This window comes from Mugil cephalus, chromosome 1 (genome assembly GCF_022458985.1).
Source record: "Mugil cephalus isolate CIBA_MC_2020 chromosome 1, CIBA_Mcephalus_1.1, whole genome shotgun sequence".
NCBI classification, from domain to species: Eukaryota; Metazoa; Chordata; class Actinopteri; order Mugiliformes; family Mugilidae; genus Mugil; species Mugil cephalus.
Window position 1 is genome coordinate 50,597,106 of NC_061770.1, and position 25,926 is coordinate 50,623,031.

The 25,926-nt window shown below is 41.1% G+C and overlaps 1 protein-coding gene across 2 annotated transcripts in view; it reads right to left on the bottom strand.

Annotated features, from left to right (window-relative positions):
- Positions 1-25,342, bottom strand: part of htr2cl1 (5-hydroxytryptamine (serotonin) receptor 2C, G protein-coupled-like 1) — a 147,889-nt gene extending 122,547 nt beyond the window's left edge. For both annotated transcript variants that reach the window (XM_047571894.1, XM_047571886.1), the window contains exon 1: positions 24,719-25,342. The gene's annotated coding sequence lies outside the window, so the exon portion shown is untranslated. The remainder of the gene's footprint in view (positions 1-24,718) is intronic.
- Positions 25,343-25,926: the final 584 nt, after the last annotated feature.

Genomic DNA, 25,926 nt, shown 5'->3' on the forward strand with positions numbered 1-25,926 from the left:
GACATGTCCCTAAAAAACACCCACCTTAATTCAGGCTGCTTCATGGATCACAAGTCTGCCTAACAAATGCTGCGAAATGGCAGGGAACCTAATCCAACCAACCTGCTTGCCATGGTGATTAGATTGCTTCAAATTTAAAGTCTCTTTTTAAATGAACTGCTGTTCTGTCCTCTGCAGTACTCGTAAGTTATTCAAGTGCCCTCCAAGAAAACACAGACCTCTCCATCATATATTCAGGTCCGGCCCTGACGCTCACTTTGACTCATCCAAAGCTGGAGATTTGTTTGTCTTGAAGGAAAATGTGAAAAGCTAAGCTCCAATTACCTTATTCAAAATTGCTGATAATTTTATCAGCCCCCTACACTGTGAAAGTCGTGCAGGAATACGGGGACAGGTAATGCTAAACCTGCAAAATAAACTGGAATACAACAAAAGCAAAATTAATGTAGACAGGAGCATAACTTGATATGAGGTTGGAATTGCAGGAAACTAAAACTACAAACGAAACATTTATTAAAACAACGTTCACCTTTATCATCATTCTTGCACTACTTCTGACAGTATCAAAGCATTCCCTTGCTGTGGAAAATATCTGAACCGACAGGAGATCAAAGTAGAACAGGTGAAGGGGAAAAGAGGATTATGTCATTACCAAAAATGAAGCTCTTTGTTCCCTTTAAGTATTGTAGGACGCCTTAAGGTCTCCATAAAATCCAAATCTGATGACGTGAGTCGTTTTTTTTTTTTTTTTTACCCAACCTTAACAAAGAATAGTTTGGTAGTTATTATTAATTGTATTTTAATGTGTGGATACACTGTGAAAACTACAGCCAACACCCAGCTGGCATATGTTCAACACATACGTGAAATGGTAAATACGCTTATTCAGCTTTTTTCTACCCTAGTGGTACCTTACATCGATTCACGCATTCATTAATTCATGCACATGTTCATTAGCTGATATAAAAAGTACTTGCCTACCATTTGGGTTGAGTGTCTTGCCCTAGGAGGCTTCGGTAGCTCTTTGGTTGGCTGACGACACGCTAAATTTGCTGAAAAAAAAAAGCTGCCAGCTGGGATTACACAAGTTGCCACCTGGCAGGACACACTACAAAAGACTGGGTCGCATAAGTTCACTGACAAAACCCAAAATCAGCTCAGTCAGTGTTTACCTTGGCAGTTTGTCATTTACTTGAAAACGATTTAAAAGGTTGACGACTCATTTAGCACTTAAGGATGTATACATATTTAATGCAGAATAAAATGCCTGGTTCACCGGCAACACTAACAGCTTTGGCTCTTCTGGGGCTGACCAGTGACAGAAGAGTGAGCTTTCTGCGGAGGGGAAGCTTCCCTAGATTGTTTTTTAAAAGAAACTCACTAATATGCAGACACAACAGCACTGCTCCAGCCTTCATAAATTCACAAACAAAAGACCAAAACCATCAGTCTGTCTTTTCTGACCTCCCCACCTTTGCAGTGAATGCCATTTGTTCCTTTCTGTCCTATGATCTATAGTTTTATTGTTAGAAAATGCTAAGTACTTTCCTAAATCAGGGACAGGAGGAAGAGGAAGGATCTACAGCAGTAGATTTGCTGTGTTACAGCAGGACAGTGTACATGGTGTGAAATTAAAATAAATTAAAGCAGGAACATGATTGATTTTAGACTATAATGCAACTCTGAAGAAGACTTTAAATTCAAGACAATACTGAGTTAACCACTGGCTGAAAATAAGAGAAATATTCCAGCCTTCGATAATAACTACAAAAAAACTCTATGCTTTGTATGTGGGGAGTGTTGGACCCAAATCAACATACCAAGAATGCAGCATACATAACATATTGTGTGTTGTGTGAATCTCTCATCCTCCAGCAAGAGAGCAGAGCAAACACATTCCTAAATCTCTCAGATTAGAGCGAGGGACTGGATTCGACTGTGCTTATCAACGGCATAAGTGGGAGTAAGTGTTTGTCACCTGGACAGATGGACACACCAACACTCACAATCACAGGCACACAGAGATGGTGTGGGTGATGGACTGCTTTGCTGCAGTGGCTGGAAAAAGCCTCAGAGTTGTTTTTGCAATGTTTGATGTGTGCAATGAAATGTATAAATGGTAATTGGCATTTCAGTTTTTATGGGCAGGCAATGATAAACCCCTTAATGAAATCCATATTACGTGTTACGAGATTCATATTCTGATGTTAACTGAGTACGAGTGCACCAGGCTAACTAATTATTAATTCATTTAGTTGTCATTTACTTGAGTGACTACTCATAGGACTAGTTGCCCAACTGACATAAGTGGTGGAGGTTGAGGAGGTCATTTGTCCCTCAGGGCATTAGACTCTACAGCGCCTCCCTGTGAGGAAACCACAGTATACATATAAATAATGTATCTATCTGTCTATGCTAACCGATTAGCAACTTGTTCAGCTTGCTGCTCTTTTAGCCAGGTTGCTAACAAGACTGTTTCAGTACCTCATCTTTAGCCTGGGAAATTGTAATTTCCATGCTCCCATTGTATATTCTAAATTGGAAATTCTACTAGAAAATTGAAGAACCTTACGAATCCTGACCTCAAAAATCAAGATGGCTGCTCAACAGTAGCCAAGTACAAGTTGTGATAATGCATATGTTCAGCAGTATTCTTTTATATATTCTATACTACTACTACCACTACTACTACTGATACTGCTTCAACAGAATGAGTGGCTGAGTTGCTGATGTGGACTTCTAGAGATCAAGCACTGTTAAGGAAACACCCAGACTCTTAACCTGAGGGGAAGGAAGTACAGTGGCATTATTGGGGTGTAGTGAGTGAACTGTCAGCTTTAGTTAGGAGGACTTCTTTGTTACTGCTTTTCATCTGTTAAAAGTTGCTGGAGAACTGGGATTTAATTTTGGTCATGGAGGCAGAAATAGCGAGCAGTGGAATACTGGAGGCTGGCTTTGTAAATAAGTAAAACTTGGTGTCATTCGCGTAGAAGTGAAAATGTACCTTGTATTTAGAGAAGATATTGCTAAGAGGAACTAAGTAAATGATGAATAGTACTGGATCCAAGACAGAGCCCTGGGGGATTTTTAGCACTTCTGTTTCATTGTCTATTCATGAAGAGGACTGAGCAACGTGGTTGCTGTATAAGTAAAATAGATTGTAGTGCTCTGCTATTAAACTGTATTGCTAAGACGTCTATCGATAGCAATCATGGCTAATGTGCTTACCCTAGTGTATTACAAAGGAACAAGCAAGAGCAACAAACATTTTCCTTGAGGCATTCATCTTGGATTCATCTTACTCGTTGAACATTTACACTCCATTTACAGAGAAGGTTTTGTAAGCTAACAAGGCACAATAGTCTCTTCTACTCTGGACATTCTGGTTCTTCTGAGGTCCATACTGTCAAAATGTCTCACTGTTCATTGCTGCCAGTGCAATTGATATGTATTTTCCCCCCGTGAGTGAATCTGCTGACTGCAGTTACGGCGCTGAAATCAACTGTGAAAACGATACATTTTAAGTAGTTTTGTCCAGGCCTTTTAGCCGGACTGCTCCTCTAAATCGCTTCAAGATGAATTTAGCTGTAATATCAACAGATGAGTAATGCTGGAAAAAAACACGGACCACCCAGACTGTCCAGCATGCTGGGAAATATATGCACATCGACAGGAAATCAGTTAAACTTTTCTGTTTTTCTATGTCTGAATGTATGTCTTTACACTTCTGTATGCATGTGTGGTATTTTTTATTTTTTTATTAGTTTTGTGTGCCTATTTCGATACATACGGCATGTGGCTCGTTCCTTCAAAGTGGCAGTAGGGGGGCAGACAGCAGGCATCTGTTCACACAGCCAGCCTGCTGGGCCTCAAACACACACACACACACACACACACAACAGACAGAAAGAGGTGACAAAGAAACCAGAAGAGTTAATGTCGCAACAATCCCACAGCTTCACATACACGCACCGAAACCCCTGCTGACCCCCATTTGACAGGGTGAATCTTACGGACTAAGACCTGTCTCTCTGTGAGTGTGTGTGTGTGTGTTTGTTAGGTGGCTGACATTAGTCTGTCACGACCAAGGGGTGACAGCAAGAACAATTACACAAAACTGGGCATGTGGTCGCCTCCACTTGTCTTCCCTGTTTAGCTGAACTGTTTATCTGTGCATGAGAAGTGAAACGAGAGTTCTCTCAAAGATACTCTATAAGGCTAGTGTCACATGAAAAATGTCTAGACAACACAAACAGGAAGACAGATGCATCACAGTCAGCCAGCACGCACACAAACACATACTCAGTGGTGAAGGCCAAGCAGACAGTGCCCCAAGGGCATTGTGGGGGCTTGGCACCATGGACCGCAATCCCGAGCGAGGCAGGAGAATGAAGACGAGGTGACTGTAAATTCCAGCAGATTAGCACAGACAGCATAACGCAGTAAAGTCCATACCTGGAATACTGCGAGAGGCTATTGAATGAACATTAACTGTAACGAGCAGAAAGAACCACGGGTCGCGTCGTCTCAGGTGAACTTATTTAGCTCACATGTTAATGAATGTGCTCATTCAAGCGACATTGAAATTTCAAGAAAAAAAATCGAAAGTAGAAAGTAGACCTACAAACCAGAAGTACTACATGCGTATGGTACCGCCGATACTCTGCGGAAGAGTATTGAGATTATTTTTTCAGTTATATTGCTCATATATTGGACTGTTGCATGTCGTAAACTCCAAGGCTCAGGAGCGTGTCCCTATCCGTCCATAGAGTCCCGGGCACAGACGCACTGTAGTCTGGGAAGTCGCAACAAGCGCACACAGTTTATGCAAACCGGCGGTACCATCTGTACTCATGGTGACTGTGAGGTCTTTGGCAGGATGGATAAACTGTGTTCACTTGTTGGGACCCATAGGGAGTGTGCCGTGAGCAGTGTTTGTGTTTTGCAGAGACCTGGCTGCATGTGTAGAAACAGGAAGTTGCCGTCAATAGTGCAGAGATTCTAAAACACTTTCCTACTCATTTATCCAAAACAAGAATTACCTGTATATTTTCAAATGAATGTTTTAATAAGTTTGCTAATGATTTAAGTAGCTTTGAACCAGCCAAAGACAGGTGCCTGACTTCTGGAGCCAAATACAAAACATACGCAGGAGTATGAGGGTCAAATTCTTAGGTCAGATCACTTCATTAGAGAAAGACAAACAAGACCGAAAAACAAACTGACAAAGAGTAGACCACTACCTCTTCCTCCTACTAAGCCTGTGCCTGCAGGCGAGCTGAAGCACACAATGCCAGAGCGACGACAGGGAAAAGAATGATCCAAGCGACACCTGCTCTCTTATTCCCATCACAGACGCTAGGTTAGGTTTTGCATGCTGGCAAGGTCAGGGCAAGAAAAGGTGAGACGGAGAAAGAGGGATGTATGAAACTCGGTGAAAAGGTACAGATAGAAAGTGAGGAGGGGAGCGGCAGCTGAAACTGAGGCTGAAAGTGAGGAGAGATGCTGCGAGAAAAATCGATGACAGAAAGCAGAAAAAGAGGATGGGTAAAGGCTATGTGCCAATTTGAAATCGATAAATCTTTATTCTCGAGCTCCCTAACAAGAAATAATATCATCATGATTGAAGTGGCAAGAGCTTTGCTTTTGCTGCTATTGCAGCTAAACACCTGGGGCTGCCTTACCAACAAGTGCAATGGTTGAATAAATGGAAGGAGGAATGAGCTGAGAACACTGCCAACAGAAATTCAAATTACACAAAGACAGACAATTAAAGCTGTTTGCTTTATAGATAATGTGCAGCTGATGTGTCTCAAGTCTGAACTATTGAATTTAAAGCATCAAAAGTGCTCCCAGAATAAAATGCACTCTTTATAACCTCATACCCAGGCATCCATCTAGTGGGAATGGGAATTTTAGCATTAGCAGGTAAGTAGGCTACTAACATATTCACAGTGTGAGCAACAACATGACAAAACAGACAAGCGTGGCGAGTGACACTGTCATTGAGTCGCTGCATAAGTGTTGCTCAGGCAGTCGCAGATGATGTTGTATTATTGTGCTGGTTGACATTTTGTCATGTCAACAGAGCACTGACAGAAAATTGTAGGTGGTTGTGGCTTGATATTGCCAGTTTCCACTGAAAATGACTATTTTTCCACTGCTTTTTCACTGGAATCATGCAACACAATGCTTTCAAATAAAGAAGTCAAAAAACACTTGCATTAGAACACTTCTTAGCTACCTTGGCCTACAGTAAAGCCTTTAAAAATGTTTGTTTTATTGTCCAAATCTGGTAAACACATCTATATACTGTATATATAGACACTGATGCTACAGTTCTTCTCTGACCGCTCCTCCAAAATATCTGGCAGCTAAATTGTAATACATGTGGTTGTACAGCAGCCAAACAGCCAACTGTTTCCTCTAGGATCTGAGGCAGACCTAAACAGAGCTCAACCAAGAGAGAATATCTGACTTAAATATGACAGTTGGACATAAATGATAGTTGGCCTGTCTTTGCTAGATATGAAAATAGGAGGCGGCTTTAAAAACATCAAACACAACATTTTGAATGATAATACCACCAATTTGAATAATAACACTAAAATGAAACCAGCACAAAGTTAAAAACAGGGCTAAGAGTACTTATATATATATATATATGTATATATATATATAAAAAGTCATGTGTATCAACAAGCTGCAATAGGAGGTCTCGGTTTAAAGTGAATGATTCACCTCACTGTGGAATGAGATGTTACTTTGAGAAGACCTTGAGTGATGTTTGGTTTCATCCATCTGTCTCAGTTCCCTCCTCATTTTCTGTTATTTATTGTCCATTGCTTTGATTCATTGCCCTTGACATTCTCTGGCCATCGTTCGCTTTTCTCTCACCATCCGTTCTTTCCTTTCTCTTCTGCGGATTGTCCTTGTGACCATTTGTAATTCCAGAGTAGTGTATATCATAGCAATCTAGTTTGTGGTTGAGAATCGTATTGTGAGATCCTTCTTCCTTTTCTCTCCTCTTCAACTGGATATGGTTTTGTCCAAATGCCTGGGGCCACTACTGATGGTTCAATTTCGTATGTTTTAACAAAGGTATAACATCAGATATTTATTATGTGTATACAGTATATTTAAACATACGAATTTACCCTCATTTCCCCTCTGCTTCACTGACAGCTCCATTTAAGCTGCATCGACACTGCAGGTTTGTCCACCACTTACATACACCTTCTGATGGTGTGGTCATCTTTAGTCTGCCCTATGGTTGTGAACGTTATCCAATCAGAAACGACAGGTAAGTATCTCGCCATTGACGGTTGTGCCAGTTTCTCGTTGTTACAGAAACAAGTCAAGCAAGTTTCTGATGGGCCACACCCACAGATGTTCCTATTTAAACATCATCTCTCCACCAGTATCTAAGTCAACTGAAGTGTTTTTTTGAAAATCACTCATCCAAGTACTTCTTCAGATCTAAATTGACGTAGTCAACTGTCCAGTCTGCCCGAGTTTGCACATGAACCTCATCCTGTTTCTGCAAAGTGTTTTAGATTGATTCTTTAAAAACATAATAATAATTATGCTCCCTACCAATATGCAATGTTTCACTGGCCACATTTATAACAGAAGAACCACTCTAAATTGAATGGCTTGAACCAGCCTCATGAGATTAAAGATTAAAGATTAAAGATTAAAGATTAAATCCACCCTATTGTCATGTGGATCCTGCTTCAATAGAATGAATTATATTGAAGATCTAACCTTTGTATCAATAAGTTGACAGCACGACCGACATTAATTACATTAAATTGAACTGCTAACCTAGAAATAGCTGAGAATAAGGAAGGCTTCCCCTCTGTGTGTGTGTGTTTAAGTGTTTCTAAGCTTATTGATTGTTTGCCCCTTTGCATAATTAGCTGAGGAATATTTCCACACTGTACGCTTCTTTGAATAATTGATCCAAGAAACATCATAAAAGACCAATAAATACAGTATATACATTTTTTCTTGCCACACCTTAGTCAGGGGGTGGCATGAGGATGTCACTTTTGTCTTCACACATCACAAACCAAAGAGCATAAACTTGTGAGGCAGACTGCCAAAGATCTAAAGTAAGGGCTGAAATCTTTTTAAGTCCATCCAGATACTGTCTGAGCTTTAGCTTTGGTCTGGCTGGGGGCCACATGTAAAGAGGATTTGACTTTGGGGAATTTATTCTGCTAGGCACACTCCATCAGTCGTGGAAGAAAAAGACTAAACATTTCTGTGGCCGTTTGTTAGACGTTTGAGGCTTGACAGAGTATAGATGGAGAGCCAGTTAATCTAACATTCTGGCTGAAACTATTGGATTTCTACATGCTAATATTTTAAGCTCTTTTTAAAAAAAAAAAAAAAAATGTCAACCAACCGGGGACATTTTCCAGCAAATCCTCTGTGCTGAAGCTCCAGAGGAACAGCCATCAGGGAGGAATATCCACCTTATATCTTCTTTAGGTTTTGTTTCTTAAATTGAGAAAACAATTCTAAAAGGAGCAAAGACGACTCCACTGACTTATTCACTTTGTACATGATATGTAGAAGAGTGTTAAGTGTTTAACCCCACAATCAGACACCTACAGCCCTGCTTATTCTTGTATGGCTGCAACTTTTGTTAATACTGAGTGATAGTCTGTAGCTAGTCCCCTGAGCTGACTCATGAGGGAGCATGCACAAGATGAATAGTTACTAGAAGATTAGACCAGGTGAACAGTTACTAGAAGTGACCAGGACGAAGAAGAAGGGTGAAGTTTTATCTGGCCAATGAGAGACATAAACAAAGAAGTGCATTTCGGACCGAACACAGTTGTGTTCTATGCCACTGCTATGTGTAGTTGCACGTGGGAGATGCCTGTCATTTACCTATATCTGACACAGAAGCATGAATGCACCTCAAAAGTGAAACCAAACCAAGTATTGCTCGCCCTGATTGCAGTATAGGTCATTAGCTCCACCCTCTCTGTTAGTGAATGGGACTTAGATCAAACTAACTGCACCATCTTTTTGAGCCTTAAAATCGAAAATTTAATAACTCAAGTCCCAGGTTGCCTTTAAAAAAAAAAAAAAAAAACATCAGACAGGTTTAAAAACAGGTTGTTTTTCTGTGTTTTCACCGCAGACAAGCACACTAAGCTGTGATAAGTAAATCAATACAAAGGCTAATTGCACTGTACTGTGGACCAAGATGGAACTGGCCTGAGCTGATAAATCTGTTAATTAGAATGTGTGTGAGTGACATCATCAAAGGTTAAGGATCTGTGATTAATGGACTCACCCGGAGTGGCTTAGTGCAGTTTTAACGTTATGGTTTAATGTCGCAGGAGAAAGTGCCGCATCTAGCCCCGATGGGACTTTCACCGAGAAGCTAAGCGTGCAGATTTATCTATACACACTTTAATGAGTGCACGTACGCGCATGAGAGATAGGAATAGCAAAGCAGGGGGTGAGGGAGTTGTGAAGTTGATCAACTGACAAGCGAAGGAGTATTTTAGCTGGTAAAGTGCGCTTGGCAGCACATGTGGTAGTTCAAGTGTGTATATGTGTGTGTCAAACTGTCAAACAGCAGTGGAACAGACAAATCCCCAAAGCACATCACCTTCAAAGAAGACTACCCAGAGACTGTGTGAGAGGGAGACATACATTGTGTGTGAAAAAGAAAGAGATGAGTGTGTGTGTCTGTTCTGTAAGGTTGTGGGGCCCAGAACTTTGAACCCTTTAAGACCTAAACATCGGCCCACGAATTAAAAAAAAAAAAAAAAAAAAAGCTTGCGGTATTTGAATTACCATAACTCAGCAATGGACAAAATTCAAAATGTGGCTGAACACTGGCAAGTTGCACTTTCTGTAAAAAAAAAAAACAAAAAAACAAAAACAAAGCAGCCATTAATTATGACACATTGCTGCTGCAGGTTGGGGAGCGATGCAAGACTGGGGAGCCCCAGGAAGAGAGAGTTGTTTGGAGGAATTTGTTGGTAAAAAATTTACTTAGTTATACCCCTGAGATGTCACGAAGGTCTTCCAGACAAAAGCACAACTTCCCATTGTTCAGCCACACTTTGATTTTGTCAAAAGCGCAAAGCGAGTTAAAAAAAAACAAGCTTTAACGGATCACAGGCGGTCCGTTCTGTTTAAAGGGATTAATGTGTTCAGCAGTTGTACCAGTCACACTGCAGGAAGGAACAAGTGAAGAACAGAAGGAACTGGAGACATAGAAGGAAGTAGCATGGGGTGAAGAGAAGTGTTATCAATAGAAAATGAATAAGACAAGATAATGATAAAATGGTGCTAAGAGAAGGGTGAAACCAGCACTGATTGGGAGAAGATGACAGAAAGATACACTATGAGGAAGGATGACAAACCAAAATGGACAATGGACTACAACAGCAACTGAATTTCAGCACAAGAGGGTGAGAAAAGGGTGGGAGAAAGGGAGAAAAAAGGATGAGAGAGTAAAGGATTAGCACCAAGAATGGATTAGAAAATGGGGGAGGGAAGGAAATGGAAAAGGATAGAGAGAAAAAGGAAAGAAAGTGTGCAACCGGGAAGAGAAGGAACGGGTAGAAGGGAATGATAAAGACAAAGGAGATAACAAGCATAAATATAAGAGGAAATAAAAGAGGGACTACAAGAGATGTTGGCTTGAAGCGTTTGTGGATCCTTGGGTCCACAGTAGCTTCAAGCCAATGCTTGTGTCCCTTAGCAATGCTGCACCTCGGCCATCCCTCCAATAGGAACACTACTTTAGGCACATCTAAATGAAGATGGCAGCTGTCAGACCACAGTTTTGGATACGTTGTCGCAGTAGACTGGGAAATAATTAATTAATTATTAATCTCAGAAAGTCTTACATTTAATTTGTTTGCTTGGACGTAACCACCATGTTGATAAAATAACAGCTGTGCCAATAAGGAGCCTGTTGAGGCGACTCCAAATGCTGGGACTACAAAGCCAGTAATTGAAATTAGAGGGGTTTTTTTTGTTGTTTTTTTTTAAAAACATGTCTTGGATCATTTTGCCATTATGAGTGCCTGACAATGCATTGAGTTTAATTAATTGAAAATAAATCTACTATGTAGCTATCCATGCTCAAGTGAGCCAAAATGAAGGGATATAAATAGTTTTTGGACAAAATATAAAGGGGAAGAAAAACTAGGTACGAAATGAAGAAAGGGGAAGAATAAAGGGTAAGACGAAATGAGTGTGTGTAGATGCCACAAGACAAGCAGGCGAACGAGCAAAGCTAGGTGGAGGTGGAAGGATGAAAGAAGGAGGAATGAAACTGAGGAAGGGATGTATAAGAAAGACAGGACATTAGGCTAGCAGGGTAGAAGCAGAGGAATTATAGGAAAATGAAAGGGGAGAGAAAGATAAATTGCCTGCAGAGGGCTGTGGAAGGATTTATTCAGCATTTATTCAGCATTCAAGGAAAAAGAAAAACCCAGTTTTACATGATTAATCTTTGCCGGAGCCCAGAGGTTACCAGACACCAGTCTCTAACGTTAATCACAGCCAAACAAACTATACTCAGATGGAAAGATATATAGAAAGAAGAAAAACACTAATTTATATTTCCAACATGCCAACATTTTATTGAATTTTTACAGTGGGTATGCAGTTGGTGTGTGTGCTCTCCCAGTTATATTTTAAGCTACTCTAATGTTTGACGAATGACATGAGGGAATTGTTTGAAGTCTCGACTCATGGCCCATGGCACGCACACGGGTAAAAATACACACACACACACAAACACTGACAGGTGTGAAGGAAATCTTTTTCCTATGTGGGAAATTCCCCAGAAACCCTTGTGACATTCAGGGTTGGTGGCAGGACGCAAATGTGTGTGTCTGTGGATCCTCCGTGTTTGACTGGCTAACGGCAAGAATAACATCAACGTGTGTTTGTTTGCATGTGCACAGGTGCGTCAAAGCTTCGGTCATGGCTGCCTTGTTAAGTGACAATCTTGTGACGTTGGAGTGCGTTGCGTGTCGCGTGGATATGTGCACAGGTGTGATGCACTGTGGGAGCATCCAGGGCTCACGCTGCGTCTTTACATTTGTACTCAGAGGGGAGGCTGATCATTTCAAGATTAATGAAAGTCTGAGGGGAGCATGAACGCGGAGTGCCTATTTGCAGGTGCTGTTGTGACCACCGTGCTGCACAGACAGTTATCAGTGAGTTTAATACTACTGTGTGCTTGCAGATGCTACTGTGTTGTCAGGTACTGCTTTGTGTCAGCCAGTGTACTCCCGAGCATTCATTGTCGTATCAAGAAAGTAAAATGTGGCCTGGCATAGTGAGATTATAGCATTATATTAACTGCCTAAAATGGGAGAAACTACCCTTGAAAATGTATTTGACGTGTACTTTAGTGTTTTAATTTGGCTCATCCCATCCATTACTGCAACCGGCCACCAAGGGGAGCTCTACTTGCTTTGGCTTCTCTTTTGAAGACCTGTTACCATCCATCATTATACAGCCTATGGTTTCAACCAACACAGACAGAGTAACTCACAATTACAACCAGTCACAGCAACAAATTATGTGACATACACCCAAAAGAAATGCCTTACATGCTGTCGTCTTTTAAAGTTTCACTGTCAGTGGCTGCGTTTCCATTTCCCTTAGAAATGCGCAAAACCTAAATATCGCAGTAAAAAACTGGCGATGGAAACACCTACATTTCAGAAAACCTCTCAAATATCACTAAAACATTTTCACGCTCTCTTGAGGCGGCTAAGCGATGATGCAGAGGGTCATGTGACCAATGACTTTTGGAGTCCATCTTCCTCAAAGGGAAGTCTCGCTTGACAAGAATTATTACGTGATGAGACTTTACGAGAATTAAAGCTCATTCGCAGAACACGTATCAATGGAAACGCACACAAAACTCAATAGTGCTTTTAGAAATTTTAGAAATATCGCTTCTGTTTTACCTCACTTCTCAGGCAGCAGCCTAACTCATCTAAGTCATCAGTGTGCACAGATAACTTAGATGACTATGCTGACTCTTTTGTCCATCACAACATAAACCCAAGGTTAAACTGCTAATATATTTTAGACATGTGCTTTGGTGACATCAATGGCATACAACAACACTGATTCAAGTAACTCTAGTCAACTGGATCACTTTAGTGAGCGACTCAGACTAACCCGGGTCCGTAAAACGAACTCTAAGCAGGAATGTGGCCACCCATCTCCATCCACTTCCCAAGTCTGTCTCACTCCCTCACCTCTGCGTCTTTACTCCACACATTCTTTTTTTAACCCTCTCTCGAGTCTGAGCCTCACGGTGGAGGCTTGAAAGGAGATCAAACAGGAAGAAAATTGTAAAATAACTGTAGTTCAGAGAGGGGAATATGAATGAGAGGAGATAGTGGTGGCCACGGTGCTCAGCAAGGGAAATCTACAAGGAGTCATGTGGGATGTAATTCGCACTTTACCTCACACTTACATATGATTTCAAAGGCACTCCAGGGAGCAGTAGCAACACAGCATGGTGGGAGACTATCACCTTGGTTTTCACATTAGAAGAATTCTTGCAAGGATATTTTATGATTCTGGGCCTATTTTATAACAACACGGATTATTAATGTGACAGTATTTTATATCCTGTTTGGGAATGATAAACATCACACCAGAAAATTTTAAAGCTACTGATATAATCTGCTGTAAGACAGGAAGTGATGTATTGTTATATTAATTCAGTGATACGCTTAACTATCCTTTATAATACAGATAAAACGTATAGCATTTAACCATGTGATTATAATCAGGTCAACATATAATCTATCACGCTCTAAAATGAATGGAAAGAAAAAATCAGAGGATCTTGTTCTACAAAGGCTGGAATCTTGTTCCAGAACAACTGGAAGAAATAAACATATCATGTTTGTTTCTAGTATAAAAATCTAATATCTAAAAGTACTACTCAGGCTATACCGAATACAGCTGGCATGTATTTCAGTATCCTGTTCTGACCATTATATAACACACATTTGTATTTAGCTTTAAAAGGGTTGAACCATACCAAGAGATCTTGCTCAGCTGTGAGTGTAATAAACTAAAATTAAAAATCCAACAGTAAATAGTTTGTAGTATATTAAAGTGTTGAGCAGAATTATAATTATAACAATAAAAATAAAAATACCGTCATATATACAGTACAGATCACACCCAGATTACAGCACTGCTCCCACAGGCTTCTACAGTAGGAACTAGGGATGATGGGTACATCAGATTTTTTTTCCAACTGCATTTCTTCCTCAAAGACTACGGTTTCCCACTATCTTTCCAGATTTTACTAATGTGTTGGACAGTTCTTAACCCAATTTTAATAGTGTCTGCTCCAATCTCCTTAGAAGTTTTCTCTGCTTGGTGCATGCCAATGATTTGACCCTTCTCAACAGACATCTTTTCCATGACCACAGGATCTGTCTTTCCACATGGTTATTTAAGAAATGAGAAGCTACTGCATCAGTAGTTAAATAACTTTGCCAGCTGAAAGATAATCACCCATGCAGTAATTATCCAATAGGACTCTTGTACCTATTTGCTTAGTTAAATCCATGGCAACTATTTTTTTTTTTGAAGACTTTAATCTTGCCTCATTAATAGTAGAATACACTGAAGTATCCTCTTAAAAAAAGACTGTCCTTTCTAATTAAACTACAATATAAAGCATTAATCTATGTCGCTCCAGCATGAGAGGCATGTTGAGTGTGTTATGCACACAGATTACTGGAATAAATCAAAGCATCAAATAATGATGCTTTCTATGATCTCTCTCTCATGTGTTCATACTGTATACTGAATAACTTTACTTAATATACAATTGTATATGCAGTTATATTAGGTTTATTATTTTTCAGTGAGATCAGTAACTTGTTATTTATAGGCTGTAAAATATTAAACTATGTTGCTTCAGTCATGTAAAATCTACACTTAGCACAGTGTGTAGCAATAGGACAAGTTGTTTTTTTGTTTTTTAAAGGATTAAATAGTTTTCTGCCCCCTTGTGGTATAAACTCAGACACTCAGTTTTTTCCTCACATAATTTTTACACTTAATTAAATTGCCTTCGGCGTTGCATTTTACCTGAGCACAGCAGAGGATGAAAATGTCGATCTCGGGCTGAAATTGAAATGAGCTCATCTTGTTTACTCAGTCATTTCAGATAATTGAGACATTCTTCCAAAGGAGAAAACCAACGTCCAGCCCTATATTCAGCTCGACTCTGAAGTGAATGTTGTGCATCTTGTGGTTAGGCCATTACGCATCAGCATTTTAAGGTTGTTACAAAAAACTCGTTCAGACTTATGTAAATGACACAAAATATTTATAGTGTATTTCATTCATATGATGAATCACCAGTTTTCTGGTGACTGATTCAGACCACATTTGCAAAGACCCCATGTGACAACATCTGCATATGTTCAAAAGTCTTCTTCAATAGCCTTTCATTCGCCACCATAAACAGGGAAGAAATTTATAAGAAAATTTCCCATCCATAACTTTGGAAAACGCTGTCACCGTGGAGCTTTTTCCAATAACAACAACAGAATGTGTTATCAGAAACCACACTATGCCCGTACAAACCGATTAAAGGCCATTACATAACTAAGACTGTAGTTTAATCCAGACATGTAGATTATCTGACCTTTCCTGTTTATTTTTAACTTGGTAACCCAGTAAACCCAGTTGTTTAAATCCTCCAATATAAAGTAGGTTTTCCTGGATTTTAATGCAGCTATCGAGTGAAGATACAAGTATTTACAGATACAGATATTCAGATATTTTCTTTTTGAGGAATTCCAGCAGATTAAGACAGCTGCACATAATATGGTGCCAAAAAAAAGGTAAAAACACATGTGAAGTGACAGTTTCTTTCTTTCTTCCTCTATTTCTGATCACACTGCAGCATGTTTGCTGTTCTCTCACTCAGATAAACCTCTTAAGATATGCCGAGGTTTATGCAGCCACTCATGGTCTCCGCGATAAAATGACAAAATACACCACACGCACTGTAGATATCTGGCCCCGAATTCCTTTAGCCAAACATCTCCACGGTTTTCAGAGAACCATTTATCGGGAGCATGTGTGAATTTTCAGGTACAGCTATTCAGAATCACTGAAATGCAGTTGATCATGTCTGTTGAGACCAACAGCGAAAAAAAGCCACTGGCTACAACTTATGTTCACAGAAGGACAAAAAAATTGCACCTTGGCAGAGGGCGGAATGTGCTCTGGGATTACAGGTATGTACATTTTTGACAACATAACAACGTCAACAAGTGTCAGCCACGCTTCAACTGAGGCTACGAATTTTCCGTATCTTTGTGGCTCACATGAGCATGACAGAATGAGGTTGACTCAGGATGGCAGACCTGTTTTTGATGCTCACTTGCAGAGAAAATGTTCAAAATGTTCCATTTGTGGGGTTAATTTTCACATACAAAAAGCATTTACGTCTTTAAATATTGCTTTTTTAGACAAATGCTAATGCTAGTATTTCACTTCTAGAGTGTCACAGGACCACACTACTGGACTGCAGCCAAAAGTTCCTTAAGTGTGATTAAAAAGCTGTACAAAACATTTCCTTGGAAATTACAAATAACTTTCACCCAAACATATTTGAACTTACAAATGGACTGTAATACAGTTATTACAGATGGTGTCTGGATGATCTGGTCTTACTTTATTTGGTCTCCCTCTTTATGGAGGTATTTAAAGGCTTAAATCTTAATGCAATGCCACCTAAACTGCACCGCAAATGTTAAAAGGGCTGCTTCAGTGTCCCTCCATTCAGATCTTCAGCTATGTAAATTTTTAGTTATTGCACTGCCCTTCCATAATTTAATCTACCATCAATTGTTCAGTCGGCCCTGAGACAAATAAACCAGACAGAACCTTTCACAGACATAAATCCCCATCAGGATCCTGTAAATTTATCTACAACCTTTTTAACATTTTTAGAAAAGAAATGTAAGCTCTTCTCGTCCCGCTTTCTACATGACAAGCCTCAGCTGTTATTAGAAATCACTATAGACAGTCTGTATTCCCTAAAATAATAAAAAGAAAATCATCCACCACATGTTTATTAAATAATATTTAAAGAGCGCAGATGATGGCATCTCATAAAAATAAAATATCCCCTTTTCTTCACAGTTCATGACACAGTTTAGCTCCTTTAACTGATAGCTCATTTTAAGACAAAACTGATGATTTACAAAAGGAAGATACTGAATGAAATAGATTTCCCTTATTTTAAATACCGAAAGAAAACATGCAAAGGAAGAGGACAGGACAGTTTATACTTTAAAAGCTGAAACGAGAAGTGAAATTACTTAGGCCAGTTTAGACCTTGCATTAACATTCATCTAAGCAATCTCATCACAAGTGTCTGTGTTTGCACCAGGCCTTAAAATGTGTCTCTATATGTTTCCGTAACCACCAGCACTTAATATCTGATCATAGTTTTGTGTTCTATACACAAATAACACTTTATACATGATGGATCTCTACTGCTGTCTCAGAACCATGAACGAAACTATCATTTGTTGGGTGTGCGTCATAACTGGTCCATATTTTGGAGGAGGCTGTGAAGTCTTTCTCACTCAGTGTTATTTTAAAGACAAAGATCAAATTATGACTGAATCCACTAGACACTAGACTTTCACCACCAACAGATCCACAGAGGGATGCCATCTCCCTCCTCACACTTCACCCCACTCTTACTCGACCGGAAAAGACAGAGCAGCACATAAAATCTAATTTGTGGATATAGCTCTGCTTTCCAACACAGTTATCCCTGGTAAACTCATCATCAAACTCCACCAGCTAACTGTAACTAGATCCAGGACTTCCTCGCAGAGTGCCCTCAGGCAGTGAGGCTAGACCCCAACACATCCTCCACCATCACCCTGAACACAGACACACTACTTGGGGTACTCCCTGTTTGCAGACTGATCACTAACAGTGATGAATCAGCCTGCAAAGCAGAGAAACAGAACCTGCTGGACTACAGCTCATAGAACAACCTCTCTGTGAACGCTGAAATAAACAGTCAAATCGACATCAACTTCAGGAGATCCCAGGCTGAGGACAGTCTTGCGTATTCAGAGACCTCATGTGGACAACAAACCCAACACTGCACAGGTGGAAAAGGCACAGGAGCCTGAGGACACTGAAGAAGGCCAGACAACCACAAGATGATGCTCTCCTGTGGAACCAGCTCCCAGTTTGGGTTCAGGAGGCAGATCCAATCTCTACTTTTAAGGTCAGGTTTAAGACTTTCCTTTTTGACAAAGCTTATAGTTAGGGCTGGACTTAACCATACCTTATTTATGCTTCTATAGGCCTAGGCTACTGGGGGACGATGCACTGAGGAGATTTCCTCTACTCTCTCTTCTCTGGAACCAAGCTCCTGTCCTCTAATCTCTTATCATTTGTTGTCTGTTACTAACAGCTATGTAGAGTGCTGTATATCTGACCTGTGGAGATACATCTGCTGTCATAGTCTCATCAACCAGCCCAGTCTTCATGGCTTGCAGTTGTCCACTCCTACCTAGATGAACCAGTGCATCAAGGATGACTGGGACACAACTCCCCTTGCTTGGAGAAGATCAACACCTCTGGGTGCCTCAAAAAGCGACCTGTGTCTGTGAGAACCCTACGCATCTGTGCCATAAACTGAAGAACAGTTTCTTCCCAAGAGTTGTGGCGGCTCTAAACCAGTCCAGGAAGCACTCTGCCTGATACACAACCATGTCAATTTTACATGATAACTGTGCTGCTATGGAAATAACATATATGTATACTAGATGACACATCAATGTATGTATATATCTGTATATTCCATAGTCATATTCTCTTCCACAGTCTTTTTTTTAATTTTACTGTTGTTTTTTTTTTTTACTATTTCTGCTGAGCATCTTGCAGAGCTGAAAGTAAAATCTTGTTGCACTATACAACCTGTGTACTGAAATGACAACAAATGATCTATTCCTATGTATATCTTATACATCAGTAAGATGACATCAATAATTAACCCCATGCCAAGATGTTCTCTAATGACAGAATCACACACAGTGAACTAATTAAATACTTTCATTTGATAATTTATGTTTAGATTTATATATTATTTAGTAAGTTACCAGCTGTAAGGACAGGATAATTTAAAAGGCACTCATTATTAATGAACAATTACAATACTTTCTCCTACATCATTTAGTATAGTGGCTTATGAAGACCACCACCCCAGTTGAGTGAGAGGTTTTTAATGTGATCCAGGACACATTGCGTGTTCACACTGCCAACAGAATGTGGTGGTGATTGGATCACACAGGACAAATGTCATTCAGCTAATAATGGATACCATTTTTAGGATCTTACTCAGCCGTCACGAGTCAATCATAGCTGGAAAACCCCAATTTACACACACATACACACAAAAATCCATCTCCTCATTACTTCAAAGACGTAATCAGGCCGAAGAAGCCTCTATATTTATCTCTGTATTCCATTTGGAGGGGGCAGGGCAGCGTAGGAGTAGCAGCTAAAGCAATTGATTTGCAGTTGAGGAGGTTTGTCTACCCACCACTGGAGGTTAAAGCTCCCATCTGTGATCCCGTGAGTTGCGTCCCTTGACAGGTTGCTAGTGTACACAGAGGGGGGCAGCGGCAGAGGCGCCAGTTGCAGTTGTCGTTTCACATGACTGATTGTCACTTTAATCTTGTGGGTCTTGGCCAAGAGACACTGAGGCAATTCAGCCAAATGAAATCCTCTTCCGCTGAATGACTGAATCAAGCTCTGAACACACACACAGGGCGAAAGCTCGTGCTTATGAGGACGCGTGATCAGCGGGAAGCATAAAGAGGAGAGGTAAATCTGAAAATGATTCATATGGCAACAACGCAAGAGTGCTCTCAGGCAATCAAGACTCAGGTTTGCAAAATGTATTCAGACAGAAAAATAACAAGCTGGAGAGATCTTTGACATGGGTGAAAAGAAGAGCAGAGAAAAGTGCTTCTCTCTAGGTTTGCTGTCAGTTTTGTGCAATAAAACTCTTCCATTTTTATCAAGTTTTTAAAGCAAATAAGAAATGTACATGTTGCGTTCCTCCTGGTGTTACTTAAAAAGGCTACAGCACTCAATCTGCCAAATTTAGTGAGCATCCAAATGGTTGTAAAAGCTCATTTTTGCTTTAACTGGTCAGCTGACCCACTCTGTTGTTTTTGGTCAACCACTTGAAGCATGCCTCCATTATGAATCATTATGAAAACATACAGGCAAAACCAAGTAAATAACACTGACCATCTTGTGACAACTCAGTATCAGACATTGACATATCAAAGCAACAACTGTAAAAATTAATATACACTGATCAGCCACATCATGGATGTTATTTAGTCATGTACCACCCACCTAGACCAGACCAGGCACCACCACCCCACAGCAATGACACTCGCCATCCCTAGCAGGATCCAGCCTGACTCAAAAAACATGAAGAACACCACAAGGTGTTGACCTGGCCTTCTCTAGATCATCTAACTAACAACATTCTGTTCCCAGACACCACAGACACCCTCAGAAGACTCATGTCCATACTCTGATGAGTTACAGCTGTTTTGGTACAGCTAATACTGTACAACTTGTACAGTATTAGGAAGGTGGTCATAATGTTGTGCCTGATCGGTACATAATATATCTCACCTCCAATTCTGAGTGAAGAATCAACACCAACCACCAATAAAACTGAAAGAAGAAAGTAGAGGATTAAGGGTTTAGTTTACATCCATGTCCCTTTGAAGCCACACGGGGCGGTGTATTAAACGCTCTACCCTAATCTGGCACCACAATCTGAGATTGAGACTTTGAGTTTGAGATCAGAGGAATGGATATTTGTGAAGTCTCTCCTTAAGTATGTGGATTTTAAAACTCCTGGAATCTGATCTCGGTTTTCGAGGTCTTCACAGGTTCACCATATTGAATTTGATCTGACAAGGACCAACAAAATACCTGCTCAAACAAAACATAGAAAATTAAGAGCACAGTCAGTGCCAGTCCATGAGGGAACTTCGTACCTTGATCCAAACACAACACCTACAGCAGCAAGATGAATTACGATTAACAAACATGCATATCTTTACACGGTCTACTGATTTTACGATGATTTCCTGCCTCCTGTCATGTGATCAGAGTACACTATGATAAGCAGTGGCCAACTGAAGACCTGACGAAGTAAAACAAGACTTGATGGAGCTATTTGTCCTGATGAACATCATTTTTTTTTTCAGCCTGTAATCTTCATCTCAAGTTTATAAAACCACATTTGATGGTGTACAGAGTATTTCTTTTAATCCTTGAAGGAAAAGATAGAAGTCATCTGAAGGTGTGTGAAACGTGTGTTAGAAAGACATAGGCAAAGTGTCACCTCATGTCCCCAGACATAAGCGTTCACACATGTCCACATTTGAAGCTGTGGCAAATAACCTCCCATCGCAAGAATGGTTGAGAATCACACAGAATAAAAACGTGCTCTTTTTTGCAAGTCAAAGTCCTTCAGTGTGCTGTGCCCGGAACAAAAAGTGACAAAAGCAGTTATGCAAGGAGTGAACAGAGAGTGCTTGAGAAATAAGGTTAGGCGTCGGCTCCATTCACGCCTCTACACACTCGGCCGATTGCTCAGTGATACGGCCCCTGAAAAATATTGCGGGGCGACATCAGTCCATTTCTAAAGTCTGAAAGGTGAGCATGAAGAAGGATCTGACACTGGTCAACAGTCACACAAGCATTATGAATCCTTGAAAGCTAAAGCCCACAGAATATTCTCAACCCATTTCTAAACTCAGAAATTAGACCTCGCAAAGTTACAGGAATCATTGCTATTGCTTTAAACACTGCACACATTTGTGTACTAATGTTTGCATACCCGTGTTTGCCATACACCACACGCCTGCCACACAATCACACTCCATTCCCCGAATTACAGGCTCCATCTCGAAAAATCCATTTTCCTCCTGGATTCTGGCCCTCTGATCTCACCCTCTGCAGATATTGTTCCATTTTATGCGTATTTCGCTATGGACTGAAAAAGAAAGAGAAACAGTTCGAGGCGTTATGTCAAGCCTGCTGATCTTCTGATTAGTTCTGCAAATCAGATAAGATATGAGATGGATAGATGTGGCATTTTCAAACGGAGGGTTCCTCAGGCTATACGGGGTATATCTGTGAGTGCCAGACAGAGAGGTATGTTAATGTGCATTTATCTAATCAGATCTGCAGTCTGGATATGCTCTCATGGCAGAATATTTCCTCGGCTAGAGATTCTTAGCTGATTCTGCAAAGTTACCGGGACATGGTCGCTAAATAAGATGAAATGATAAGACACATGTGCTCACATGGCCCGAAACATCAGTCTTGGGGCATGTTTATACCCAACTTCACTGAGAACTCGAAGGAAATGACTGAGACGTTTCCGTTGTCTACCCACGCTGATTCCGGCACCATCTATCTTGGGTGTAACCAGTCTTCCCCAGAGACGTGGGTTCAAATCCCACTTCTGACAAGCACTTTGTGGGAGCTGTGGAGGTTGGAAGTGTGCGTTCCTCCTCCGCGGCTGCTCCGTAACTGTGTTAACAAATCAATCCGCTTGTTTGTTTTTGTCTCTCTGGCCTAGAAAATGATCAGAAAGAATGGATTTATTTCCACCAAAGAGGGGGAAAAACACACCAACCACGGTTATTAGGAGCTGGTATTAAACAGGGTGTCATCACCTCTCTTGGTCTGATTGTAATTCCTTCCAATTTGCATCAGTCTGCCTCTGATTGAGATGGTGACATTATGTGTTTTGGATGTGATTGGGTAATGAGGTTATTGTATTTTTTTCTGGAACACTGTAAGCCACACTCTCACATGTGTGTCTGACATAGCCCAATATGATGGGGGGTCATTGTGAACCACTGAGCATGTTCTAACCGTTATCCATCTGCACGGCACGTCTCCGCATGTGTGAAAAGATTACATTGCATAACCGCGACTGTCAAGACGTCCACTGTCAGCGGCCTGAGACAAGGTCTGCCCAAGAACACGGGGGATGAATGAAATGACGTAGTAAGCGGGGCCCTTCCTCAAACCCTCAACCTCGACGGAGCAACGGTTGCATTAAACCAAAAATGAATAAATACAATGAAGCGGGGGGAGGGGGCAAACACCGAGCAAGGACAACACCATCCATCTTGATTCCTTGCCGTCATCTCTATCCATTTTCATGCCAATAAGGCACGCCGAATTGAAACAGTCTGAACAGAGGCTGAAGGAGGGAGATGGAGAGGAGGAGCAACCCAAAGAGAGCGCGCCTGCGATAAAGGACAAACATTTTTCTTCATCATGCATTGATTTTAGCCGACGTGTGAGAGTCGGAATAATAGATCAGTTAAAATGTTTGAAAGTATCCAAAATGTGCTTTAAACGTGGCTGTGGTTGTTTGGTGTTTTCTGGGTAGGGACTGGTTTTGCAGCCACAATCGCTCCAAACTGGCGCGCGTCAAGAGTTTGACGTCCCATCAGAGGAGCCAAGCAATCTTGGCCGCTAAATACTGTGGATTTGCAGCGAAGGCACGGCCAGGTACTTTGGATAAACGCCTTCATCACATGCTGCGTATACTTGTGGCCCCATCTCTTGGAAGTAACTGAAGGAATCAACCTCTTTGTTGTTTTGTTTTGTCTCGCAGATTATGTTGTTAAAGGCGGAGGAGAATAACAAAGAGGGAAAAAAATGGTCCAAAATGTCCCAGGCGCTTTAATCCTCCCTGGAGACAGGTGGATTAGGGGACGTTCAGTGAATAAACAGACGCGCACTGAGGCGCTCACACACGTAGAGAGAGAGTTGGTTGGGGGTGGGGGGGTGGGGGGGGGGGGGCGATGATATGATTCACAGTTTTGGTGCAGGTGTTTGCTGCGGGAGCTTGGACGAGACGCAGAAACCCTTCAGCGGAGAAAGGGACGGACGCGCGAACGGCCACACCCTCTCTCTCTGAATGAGACCCAGCCAGCACACAGTCACGGACCTGAACACACCCTCTCATGAATTAACATTTTGCGGCTCACGCATTCCTTCCGTCATCTTCCTCGTACGGGGAGAGACAACTGAACCGCTTGGCTTCAGCGCAGAGAATCTAGATTTAGTCTTGATCGTGGATTAGTTTTGGACCGTGGCACATTTCCGCCACCCGAACTGAATTTCTAACCATCTGTGTGGTTCCAGATTAAGGCGAAACTATGGCATTAATGCTCAAAATCAGATTAAACCACTTAATACGGTTGTTTTTTTTCCGGCGCATCAGATGATGCGATGCGTAAAACGCAGCTCTCCACAACAGCTGGTAACTGTTTGAGTCACCCGCAAATCCAGTGATGCGTTCAGGTTACCCAAATTAGACACATGCTACTTATTTCTTAGCTTACACTGTTAGACTGTGATGTTGGACTCCTACTGCATGTTCTCTCCATCGGCCATATTCTCCTACGTATCATGGCAAATGTTAATTTCTTCGAAGTTTAAACTACGAACTCGTTAAATGAACTCTACAGTGTGAAGAATAACTTCTTTGTCGCGTCAAAGAAACAAGAGCGCGCCAAGTATTTCAGGAGTGGACATGAAACTAAACATGTGTACTCACCCGTTTAATGTGCGCCCTGGCCGTTTGTGCCGTCTTTCTTTCTTTCTGCTTTTATTTATAGCAACATCCTCCTTTGTTGTTCATCGCTGGCTACAGTGCGTCAGTATGTCCATGTCCTCTCTCCTAGCGTCGAGGAATCAGTCTCCCGAGTCTGTTAGTGGCATCACGCAGAGTCCACGGCCGGTTTCGGTCCGCCTCCCGGGCGCAGCGGCGGAGGACCAGGCTGGACGCACCGGGCACGTTTTTTTTTTTTTTTTTTGCTGTCCGTTGTGGCGCGCACAGAGACGCTTCCCGCACCTCTCACGAGCGACAATGAGTCTTTTTTTGAGTTAAGAGGGGAAAAAACAAAAACAAACAAAAAATAGCTGTTTTGTGTATTTCGTATATGCTGAAAAGATCCGTGTCTTTCGAGGAAAGTTTAAACCCCGAAGAGATAAACGGTGACGGGATGAGAGAGGCGATGCAGGACTCCTTTCTGACTGAAGCTGAATGAGGGAGGGACAGAGAGAGGGAGAGATAGATAGATAGATAGAGAGAGAGAGAGAGAGAGAGAGAGAGAGAGAGAGAGATAGGGCAGGTAGTGCAGACTCCGACTCGCTTCACCTACCACGAGTTGCCTTCTGGTCCCATACAGTAACGTCTGAGCTTCAGACCATTTGCACATCATAGCAGAACGGCATTATCTGGGATTCTATGTAATATAATAATAATATAATTCATATCCAAAGTTAGAGTTCATATTATCATTTGAACACCGCATTGGGACATATTTAATTTTTGGGCAGTATGAATTTTGGAACAGCCTAAAACTTTATCAAGGTGTGTGTAGGTGTGCGTTTGTGTGTTTGATCGACTTATTGCTTAATACACCAGCCTTTTTTAGCAGCAAATATTTTGATTTTAGACATAATAGGATAAGCAGTATATATGGGTTTTACAGCTCCTTGAAGGGAGCTGGATCTTGTGGATCCTTTCCTTTCAAAGAGCCGTTCAAAATACTGGCTCATTTTGATCAGAATGCTTCAAACATTCCACCAATACACATTCCGCTCGTTGGATTCTAGAGCAATACTTTACTTTATCTACTTTCAGTGATGGACCTTTGCTTTAACCAGGAAGCGAACGAAGCGAACAACTTAGAACGCATGTTCACTACGATATCACCAACTCTATAATATTTTACACTTTGCTTTACTATGTTTGCTGCG